This window comes from Galeopterus variegatus, unplaced genomic scaffold (genome assembly GCF_000696425.1).
Source record: "Galeopterus variegatus unplaced genomic scaffold, G_variegatus-3.0.2 Scaffold78, whole genome shotgun sequence".
NCBI classification, from domain to species: domain Eukaryota; kingdom Metazoa; phylum Chordata; class Mammalia; order Dermoptera; family Cynocephalidae; genus Galeopterus; species Galeopterus variegatus.
In genome coordinates, this window is record NW_007726189.1 from 647872 (window position 1) to 658663 (window position 10792).

Sequence of the window (10792 nt, forward strand, 5' to 3'; positions counted from 1 at the left end):
TGTTTCTCATATCCTTACCTTGCCTCTGAGGCAATTTGCTTGTCTTGAATGTATTCACAAATTAGAAATACAATTTTTAAATTTAATACATCTGAGGAGCTCTTAAGACCATAAAGGTGAACCTGATGTTCATAAAGGTTAAAAACAGACATTAAGCAGATACTTTTTGAGTACCTCTCATATGGCAATAAGAATGTCAGATAAGAGAAAGCATATATTTTCAAAGGGCCTGTGTAATAAGGGAGATACATAGATGAGCCCTAAGAGGTTCAGAGAAGTGGCAGTTTCTGATTATCACAGAATCAAGTTGTTTGCAAGAAGTACTATCATGACTTGAAAATTGTAAACTTTATAGATGAGTTCCAGGCAGGAAAAAAGTTCAGAAGTACGAAAGCCCTAGGAAAGGAGCTTGTATGAAGATTAGCATAGAAGACTGTCTGGTTCAGAGGGAACCAACAGAAGCAGGGTAACTTGAGATGAAGGTCAGGGGCCAGATGGTGTAGGTATTTGTGAGTCAGGGTAAGATTGAGGTTGTTTGGTCATTCAAGTTCCCACTACCAGAGAGATGAGCCCAGCACTCAGGAGTTGCCTTTGTCCTCAGAGCATTTATGAATTGGGAAGAGATCACTATGAAACTGAGCCACTGTGTGGGCAGTATCATGGGGAAAGTTGCCCAGGAAACAAAGCCCAGGATAGGCCCAAAATGAGTCTGAACCCTACCCCAACATCCCGCCCATCAAAAAATGTTTTAAAAGCTAGAACTCAGTAGGGTTATACCCTCATAGTAAAGGTCAGCTGAGTAAACCAGCCCTTATTCAGACTTGTGCATTCAGTGGTTAAGGAAATGTCAGGCCTTGAACTTGGCAGTGTCCTCAGGAAGCAATGTGCAGAAACTAGTGAAAATTCTCTCTGGAGGAAACTGCTTTCTTCCTAGGCTTCCAATTATTTCTACAAGCGATTTTATTTTAATACAGTAACTAGCACTGTTACCACATTCTAGGAAATAACGATTAAAAACCAGCATGGATGAGCCTGGAGAAACTTATATTGAGTGAAATAAGCAAAGTGCAGAGGGATAAATAACACACATACTCATAAGTGGGAGCTAAGAGAGAAAGAAGGAAGGAAAGAAAGGAAAGGAAAGAGACGCACAGTGGTGCGTTGGACTTGCAGAGGGAAAGAACGTACCTTAGGATACAAAGTGGAATGGGAGGGGGAGGGGGACGCAGGGTACAAACGCAATTTGTGGAAATGGGCAAGCTGCCAGTGTGAGCCTGGCTTTCACGTCTTGGACACGGGGTGGGGGGGGGTGACAACCAGCTCTGTATCTCATGAATATTCATAACCAATTAAAAAAAAACAATGTAAACAGACCTAGCAAGCATTGGAGGAGTTTGGGGGTCTGGGTGAGGAGTGACAGGATCTGATGTAATTTACTGATCGTTCTGCCACAACTCGGGAGCTTCTGAAGAACAAGAACCTGTCTTGTTTACTGATTCAAATATTGAGTGCCTGCTGGGTCCCAAGGAACTACAGTCTGGCAAGGAAGACACACAGGCGGTTTGACACTTGGTGTGATGGTGTAATCAGAGAGGTGGGTGAGCATCAAGGTAGGAGCAATCAACACTAAGGAGTCCAAGAAAGAATTCCAAGGGAAGTGATGAGCTGAGGCACGAGGATCTGCCAGACAAACGTGGGAGAATGAGATTGAAGGCATCTGAGACAAAACACAGTAAGTGCAAAGGCCCAGGGGTGAGAGAGAGCAGTGTGTTGGGAGCATTGAATTTGGATGAGGGAGTAGTAAAAAACAGCCCAGAGGTAAAGCTGGAGCTACAACATGAAAGACCAGCTTATAGAGTTTGACTTGATTTCATGGGCAGAGGAACTGATGGAATTGGATTTGCACTTTAGAAAAATTACCTTGGCTATGGTCTGGAGAGTGGATTGGAAGGGTCATAGAGCTGGAGGGGAAGATAAAAACAGGCTTTTCTGGTAATCCAGACAAAGGATGATGGCTTGAATTATAATGTATTGGAATAAAGATAGATGTACAGTAGAACAGGATGGAGAGTCCAGAAATGGGGTCAATAGATTTTTGGAAAAAGATTCCCAGGCACTTTTTTTTAGGACAAAAGAGTATCTAACAAATGACACACGGAAAACTTACATCATATACGAAAAGTAACCCAAAATGAATTGTAGATGAAAATTAAGAGCAGAAACTTACAAAACTTCAAGAAAGAAAACAGGAGAAAATTTGAGGTCTTGGAATTGGCGAAGATTTCTTAACAAGTTACAAAAGAAATAATTTATAAACTGGACTCATCAAAATTTAAAATTTAGGCTCTAAAAGACAAACTAAAAAGGCAAGACAGACTTGAGAACTTACTTAAAAAATATATATCTGATAAAAGGACTTGTATTTAGATTTTTTTTAAAAAACTCATAAAATTCAATAACAAGCCAAACAACCCAATTTAAAAATGAGCTTTTTTTTTTTTTCCCTACTTGAACTGATACTTAACTGAAGAAAATATAGGGATGGCAAATAAGCACATGAAAAGCTGCTCAACATAATTAGGGAAATACTTATTAAAATAATGATAAGGTGGTCCAGGGTTTGATCCCTGTACTGCCAAAACAACAATGATAAGATACCACTACACGCTCTGTACATTGACTATACCAAGTTTGGGCAAGAATGTGGTGCAATGGGAACTCTCCTATACTGCTGATGGGAATGTAGAATTGTATAACCACTCTGGGAAACAGTTTGGTAGTTTCTTTAAAAGTTATGCATGCACCTGCTTTACCAGTCAGCCATTTCACTCCTAGGTGTTTACCGAAGAGAAAAGAAAACATATGTCCACACAAAGACTTGTACACAGATGTTCATATCAACTTTGTAATATGCCCAGACTGGAAATATCCCAAATGTCCATAAATAGGTGAATGGATAAGCAAACTGTCCATACAATGAAATACTACTCAATAAAAAAGGAAGGAACTATTGATACATGCAATAATCTTGATAGGTGTTGTTTATGCTGAATGAATATAGCCAGGCAAAAAAAGTACATACTGTGTGGTTACATTTATATGAAATTCTAGAAAATGCAAGCTTAAGTTATAGTGACAGAAATCAGGTAAGTATTTACCTGGGGAAACAGGGTGATGGGAAGGGGAGATTATAAAGGGGCATGAACAAACTTTGGGGGATGATGTATGTACATTATCTTGATTATCTTGGTTTCACAGATGTATGTGTATATTAAATTCATCAAATTATACACTTAAATATTTGTATTGTACATTGTACCTCAATTGAACAAAGCAACCAGGAGGCTTTCAATAATAAGGACAAAGGAGGTGATTGCCTGAAATTAGGTATGAGAAAGTGGACAAATTCAATCATAATCAACTTGCCCCAAATCACACAGCTTAAAAGTGATGGAGCTAGAATTTAAACCTGATTAACTCCAAAATCCATGCTGTAAGTCAGTATGCTTATACTTGGGATGAACCCCTTATTTTTGGCTTGGACAACTGAGAGTGATGACTTTCACCAAAGCACGAGGAAGAGAAAAAGATGTGTTTGTATTCCCACACAGCACCAAGTATGGTAGCTTCCATAGTCAATTAATGGAGATGTGAGCTGAAGTTTTTAGGTGGCAGTTACGATGAAATATTTAGTGTGATACAATTTTACTTAGTTTGTGAGTTAATTGCTTATTGACTAACAGCTGGAAATAAATTTAATATTTTCTAATCCAAATATCTAACCAACGAATAAGTTATTTCTCAGTGTTTTTGAAATGATCACCCTGACCACCTTCACTGATGGGGGTTAACCTAACTCAGAAAATTATCACACTTTTTTTTTTTCCTTTTTGTCTTTTTTCATGACCGGCAACAGATCGCAACCCTCAGTGTCGCACCCGTACCGGACCGGGACCGGCAACGGGATCGCAACACTCGGTGTTGCGCCCGCACCTCGCTCAGCCAGTGAGCGGCCGGTCCGTATGTGGGATCCGAACCCTTGGCGGGAGCGCCGCCGTGCTCCCAAGCGGCGCACTGTAGCAGTGCGCCACCGGGCCGGCCCATCACACTTTTGAATAAATCTGATAATTAGAAAGTTATTTCTTCCAAACTGAAATCTACCTTCATACTATCTCTTATGGATTGAATTGTGATTTCCAAAAAGATATGTTGAAGTCCTCACTCACAGTCCCTCAGAATGTGACTATATTTGGAAATAGAGTCATTGCAGATATAATTAGTTAAGGTGAAGGCACACTGGAGTAGGGTGTGCCCTTAATCCGAGATGACTGGAGTCCTCCTAGGAATTGGAGAAGAGACAGACACAGACACACGAGGGGAGAATACTATGTGACAATGGCATCCACAAGCCAAAGAACACCAAGGATTGCTGTGAACTACCAGAAGCTGCAAGAGGCAGGGGAGATTCTTCCCTAGAACCTTTGGAGAGAGCATGATTTTGCTGACACTTTGATCATGTACTTCTGGTCTCCAGAACTGTGAGACAGTAAATTTCAGTGTTTTTTAAGCTATCCAGTTTGTGGTACTTAGTTACAGCAGCCCTAAGAAACTAATACACACATTTCATCTCTTTTTTTCTATTTCTACCTTCTCAAGACATAGAATAAGTCCTAGGCCCTTTTACAGGTACAGTCAGCCCTCCCTATCTGCGGGTTCTGTAATCAACCGTGGATAGAACATACTCAAAAAATAGGCCGGCCCGTGGCTCACTCGGTAGAGTGCGGTGCTGATAACACCAAGGCCACGGGTTCGGATCCTATATAGGGATGGCCGGTTTGCTCACTGGCTGAGCGTGGTGCTGACAACACCAAGCCAAGGGTTGAGATCCCCTTACCAGTCATCTTTTAAAAAAAAAAAGAACATACTCAAAAAAATAAAAAACAATAATAAAAAATACTGCAAATAAAAAATAAAGGATAGCTATTTACATAATATTTACATTGTATTAGTTATTATAGATAATGTAGAGACAGTTTAAAATATACAGGAGGGTGTGCATAGGTTATATGCAAATACTATGCCATTTTATATCAGGGACTAGAATATCCCTGGATTTTGGTATCTGAGAGGAACCCTGGAACCAATCCCCTATGGATACTGAGGGACGAATTTATTTCCAGATGTTTTGAGAACATATGACATAGTGAGGGAAACATCCCCCTAACTTTTTTGGTTTTGGTGGTTGGCCAGTATGGGATCTGAAACCTTGACCTTGGTGTTACAAGCACCACGCTCTAAACAACAAAGCTAACTAGCCAGCTCCTCACTGTTTTTTTCACTTGATACATTTTCACATCCTTTCATCCTTTTAGGGTCAGTATTTTCAAAGATACTTTCAAGTGTGCTAACTAGAATTGATCTTGCTATTTGAAATAGTCTAATATACAAAAGAGAATGGAATTTGCTCTCTGGTTTAGATCAGGGATTTTTCAAACTTTCTCAGAGCTCTAGGAGTTCCTTGCAGGTACCTCAGCGGCACACTTTCATGTTGATACTCTGCAAAAGTTTGCATTAGGAGAAAAGGTTTGCTGTTTAAAACAAGATTGAAAAACATTGTTTTTAATAACACCTGAGATTGAATTCACTTTTATTGACAGCCATATCAGATGTGATTTTTTTTTTTTTTTTTTTTTGCTTTTTGTCTTTTTTCGTGTCTGGCAACGGATCGCAACCCTCAGTGTCGCGCCCTTACCGGACCGGGACCGGCAACGGGATCGCAAACCTCGGTGCTGCGCCCGCACCTCGCTCAGCCAGTGAGCGGGAACCGGTCTGTATGTGGGATCCGAACCCTCGGCAGGAGCGCCGCCACACTCCCAAGCGGTGCACTGTAGCAGTGCGCCACCGGGCCGGCCCTCAGATGTGATTTTGATTGAAAAAGCCACATCTTTCATTTTGGTTATATCTGTGTGGTTGGCTTTGTTGGCTCCATGGCATGGAGACATCTGGGTGGATGAATGCAAAGATTTTGGCTTCTTTGACTCTTTAAATCTTAGAGCTTATGGAGGTGGTCCACTCCTCCCTATTAAGGGTATTAGAGTATTCTCTCCTGTGAGAAGACCCATCAGGGACCCGCCTCATGATCTGCCTCCACCTCTTCTCTTATCTGCCAAGTTGATACGTAGATTTAAGTCACAGCATAACCCACCCGGGATACCACTGAGCCTAACAATGGAGTAAAAGAACTATACTTTCACAGTAGCTACAATAATCATCCAGCAGGTACCTGCAGGAGTTGGGGGAGTATCCGTGGGACTTGGTTTTGTAAATGTTTGAACAAGACGTTGAAACATGAAACTATAAGGGACAGTTTATTGCCCTGGGGACATTCTCTTGGGATTTAACACCCCAGCAAGTACCCCAGGGCATGGTGCAAACTCCCTACTAGGGTGAATCATACAAGTTGGGAGAAAAAACTGCCCACGTTAAGCTAAATTGAAATGCCTGAATTACCATAGTATGTGGTGGAGGAAGAGAATAAAAGGCTCAAGGAAGTGGGCATGCTGAGTGGATGTTACTTGAGGTCAGAAGACTCCCCTGAGGATTATGTTCCATGAGAGGGTCCAGAGGACAACTAATGACCAACGCCGTCAGTCACATGTTAGTGTGATGGGCACTAGAGTCATTAAGAAGTTCAGTAGTGGCTGTCCTCTGCAGCCAAGCCTGGTGGTCAGAGGGACTGTCCCAACACTTGGATCATCATTAGCAATGGGGATGAGGAAGTCCCAAAGCAGCATAGAACAGGTGGTGGTGCATAACCGCTAGAGGCCAGGGGTTTTGATTATTGCAACAACTAGTTAGGTCAGAGTTGCAGCCAAGAGGGTTTGAATTACGGAGAGTTCTGGAGAGGGTTAGAACATAGCATCCCAAAAGGGCAAAATAGAAGCAGCCAACAAGGATACTGCTCAGTATAATCAAAGCAAGCAAGGATGGCTGAACGGGAGACTGAAGGTGGTCAGCTCAATAAAATTCCACAGTCCTGTCATGTTTCCAGACGTAAACCAATATTTAGACCCAGAACCTGTTGACTGAGAGGTGGTCCAGTCTCCAGGAGGAAGAACTCTGCAACACCGTAGCAGGTATATACTATAAGGATTATCTCAAAGGCACTTATAATTACTACGTAGGCAATTATATAGTGAGAAAATGGGAATATCCAGGCATTTTGAGGGCAATTAAACACAGGAGACCAAAAGTAGTGTTATGGCTTCCTTTCTCAGAGAGGGAACAAATGGAGGACCACACAATAAACAGGATCCTTGTCAATGTCCAGCCTACAGTGGGTCTACTGGGTCTGTGGCCTCACTCTGTGGCTGTTCCCCTATATCTGGAGGAAAAACTGGGATTGACATATAAGGTACTTCAAAAAGTTTGTGAAAAGATTCATATTAACTCTCAGTTCTATTTTTTCCATGAGCTTTTTGAAGTACTCATATTTGTCAGTTGAAGAAAACCTTACACTGAGTCCTTGGCCTGTGGGGGAAACCCCATCATATTAGGTAAGGCCAAATGGAAGACTCTGATACTGCCCCCACCAGTTTTTAGGTAGTACATTTAAGAAAAAAGTCACAAACTTCTATATCTATCCAAGACTAAGTAACAGGGACTGTATTTAAAGAACTAAAGGACTAAAAGAATTAAAAAGCCAGATGAAATATATGAAAGAACAATTTTCAAAACATTGGCTATTGGGCAAGGAAGGACAGTGTTCCCCAAAAGAAGGAAAACAAATGGGGTGACCCCTACAACTTCATGCCTACCTAGTGTTTCCAGGCTGCTGCACAGGGAGGGGGAGCCAGGTAGATCCCAACAGTCTGCCTGATTTCAGGAGAAAAAGCTGGAAGCCCTAGGAGTCGCAGGCGACCAGAGTCCTCAAGTCTGAGTACTAGAGTAGAGAGCTTTGCAGAGAGAAAGCTCCAGTGACCCACAGATGGCAGCCAGCAAGTCTTCAGCATGAGAGGAAATTATCCCAAGCTGGGGAAAGAACCACCCAAAAGGAGCAATATACAGACCACACAAAGCTGAGAAAAGTTTATGTTCCCGCCAGCCAGAGTGGAGAACTGTAATTCATGGTCTCATAAGGTAGTATATTCAGAAGAGTATTGCCTAAGTAGTGAGGAAAAATTAGTCCTTGACTAAACATTGCTGTAGAAAAGCCTAAAAAGCAAGTCACAGGAGGATCAAACTCTTTCCAAGTAACTTGATTGCATTACAGAACAAAACTCTTAAAATATTTATAGAAATGTGTGTGTGTGTGTGTGTGTGTATTTTTTCAACACCTAACATTCCAATTGATAGCAAATTGACTAGATTGGTACCCATTTGTCCTGGAAGAGTGTTATGAGTCTATTTGTGTCCCGCCAAATTCTCATGTTGAAATCTAAACCCCAGTCCCTCAGAATGTGACCTTATTTGGAGATAGGATCTTTACAGAAGTAATTAAGTTAAAATGAGGTCATTAGAGTAGGCCCTAATTCATTATGACTGTGTTCCTATAAAAAGGGGAAATTTGGACACAGAGACTCACATAGAGGGAAAACAATATGAGGAAACAGGGAGAACGTGATGCGAACATGGAGATGGCCACCTACAAGCCAAGGAGGGAGGTCTGGAACAGACCTTGCCCTCACAGTCCTCAGAAGGAACCAACCATGTCAACACCTTGATTTTGGACTTCTAGGCTCCAAAACTGTGAGATAAAATAATTAATTAATTAATTATTATCCTGAGCGTTAAGTTCAAACAGAATTTCCCATTTATTCTCATTTTGATATTTCTGAAAGTACATCCTTAACTCAAATTTTTACATGCCATGGTGTTTATTCCCAAAGCTGAAGAGGGATTTTCATGATGTCATACATGCCACCCAGAGACAGAAAGTGAACAGAGATTGTTTTATATTTCAGTCTCTTTAGGAAAAAATGATGACATTGTTTAATAGCACATGGCTGAGTGTTGAACCAATTCGTCTCAATCTCTTTCCAGTAAGATTGGGAATGGGGCCAGACTTCATACTTTAATGAATAAAACTCTCCCCGCTGATTCTGATGTAGAGTCAGGTTTAAGGATGACCATCTTAACTAACTTCCAACTTTCTTAGGTTACAAGCAATGTTATTTCTCTTTCAAACAGCAATCCAGGAAGACAGAACACAAAGAAGTTTTCAGCTGTAACTCAGTATCAGAAGTGTAAATACTTTGGGAGAATACAGCAAGGGAACAACAGCAAAATTTACAAATTTTAATTTGTTCTCTTGCAGAAAGAGGGGAAATAATTTCAACAGCTAACCAAAATTTAAGAGGAAATATTCCTATTTAGAATAAATATGGAAGTTAAGTTGACAGAACTGTTTTGAGATCAGTGGCCAATCACCACAGTTGTCAAGAAATTTCAGATTAGAGTATTTTTTGTGTTCTTAAACATCTTCCCACATCTCCACATTTCAAGCTGGACCTGCGCCTTATATCAGGGCTATTTTGGGTTGCAAGTAACACTAGCTTAAGCTTAATGGGATTTGTCAGTTTATGAAACCAGAGAGTCTAGTGGTGATACTGGCTTTAGAATAGTTGGAAGCAGGGGCTCAAAGAGGGTCGTCAGACTCTGTCTCCCACTCCCAGCTCTGCATGGCTTTATTCTACAGGCAGATTCTCCCCAGATGGTGAGCAAGAGCATCCCTAACAGCTCTGTCTTCCCAGCTGAGAACCTCCAAGAAAACAAACATCTCTTTCCCAGTGTTTGCATGTCAATCTTAGAGAAAACTCTGGTAGGTGTTTTTTTGATCTTGTGTCTGCACCCCCTTCCCGTCTTAGGCATCACTGAGGCTGGGAAGATGGGGATCTTTGGCCAGGTCTGGGTCTCATGACTGCCTCTGTGGCAGTAAGATTGACATCCCCATTAGGACCAGGTGGAATTGGAGAGGAGTTTCCCAACACAGTGACAGTGGGGCTGGGGAACTTTAACAGGAAGAAAACATTTAACTTCCTCAAGGATTATTTGTTTTCACCAAATAGCAGCTAATAAGAGTTTGAGTGTGTTCTTTTCTAAACCATTCCAACCTATGAGGCTGTGTATGCACATAAAATATCTGGGGTATGGGGAGGAAAGCAGCTGGGGACAGCCCCGCCACCTAGATGGCAGTGGTTTATGCCCATGCTTTTTGTAACTTATATACTTTTTTTTTTACTATGGAAAATAAAATAAATAAATAAATGAATATTTGCTGAGTGATTCTTGAATGGCGAAGGAAAGCTAATGTTTTTCCTCTTCTATTTTTTGGGACTCAACTATAGTAAGCCTACTCTCTGGCAATTTGTTAACAAAATCATTCTAAACTTTTATTTTATCACCAATTGTATTTTCTATTGAGAAATGTTTAAAAGGTATTGATAATAGACATTGTAAGAGGTATTGATAAGAGATTTTTTTTTTTTTTTTTTGTCTTTTTTTTGTCTTTTTTCGTGACCGGCAACGGATCGCAACCCTCAGTGTCGCGCCCGTACCGGACCGGGACCGGCAACGGGATCACAACCCTCGGCGTTGCCCCCGCTCCTCGCTCAGCCAGTGAGCGGCCGGTCTGCATGTGGGATCTGAACCCTCGGCGGGAGCGCCGCCGCGCTTCCCAAGCGGCGCACTGTAGCAGTGCGCCACCGGGCCGGCCCAGGGAGGTGACACTGTTGAGCCAGCCCTTGAGGGCCTTCTCCTCTGTCTTGGGAACTCTTGCCATGGAGATTGACAA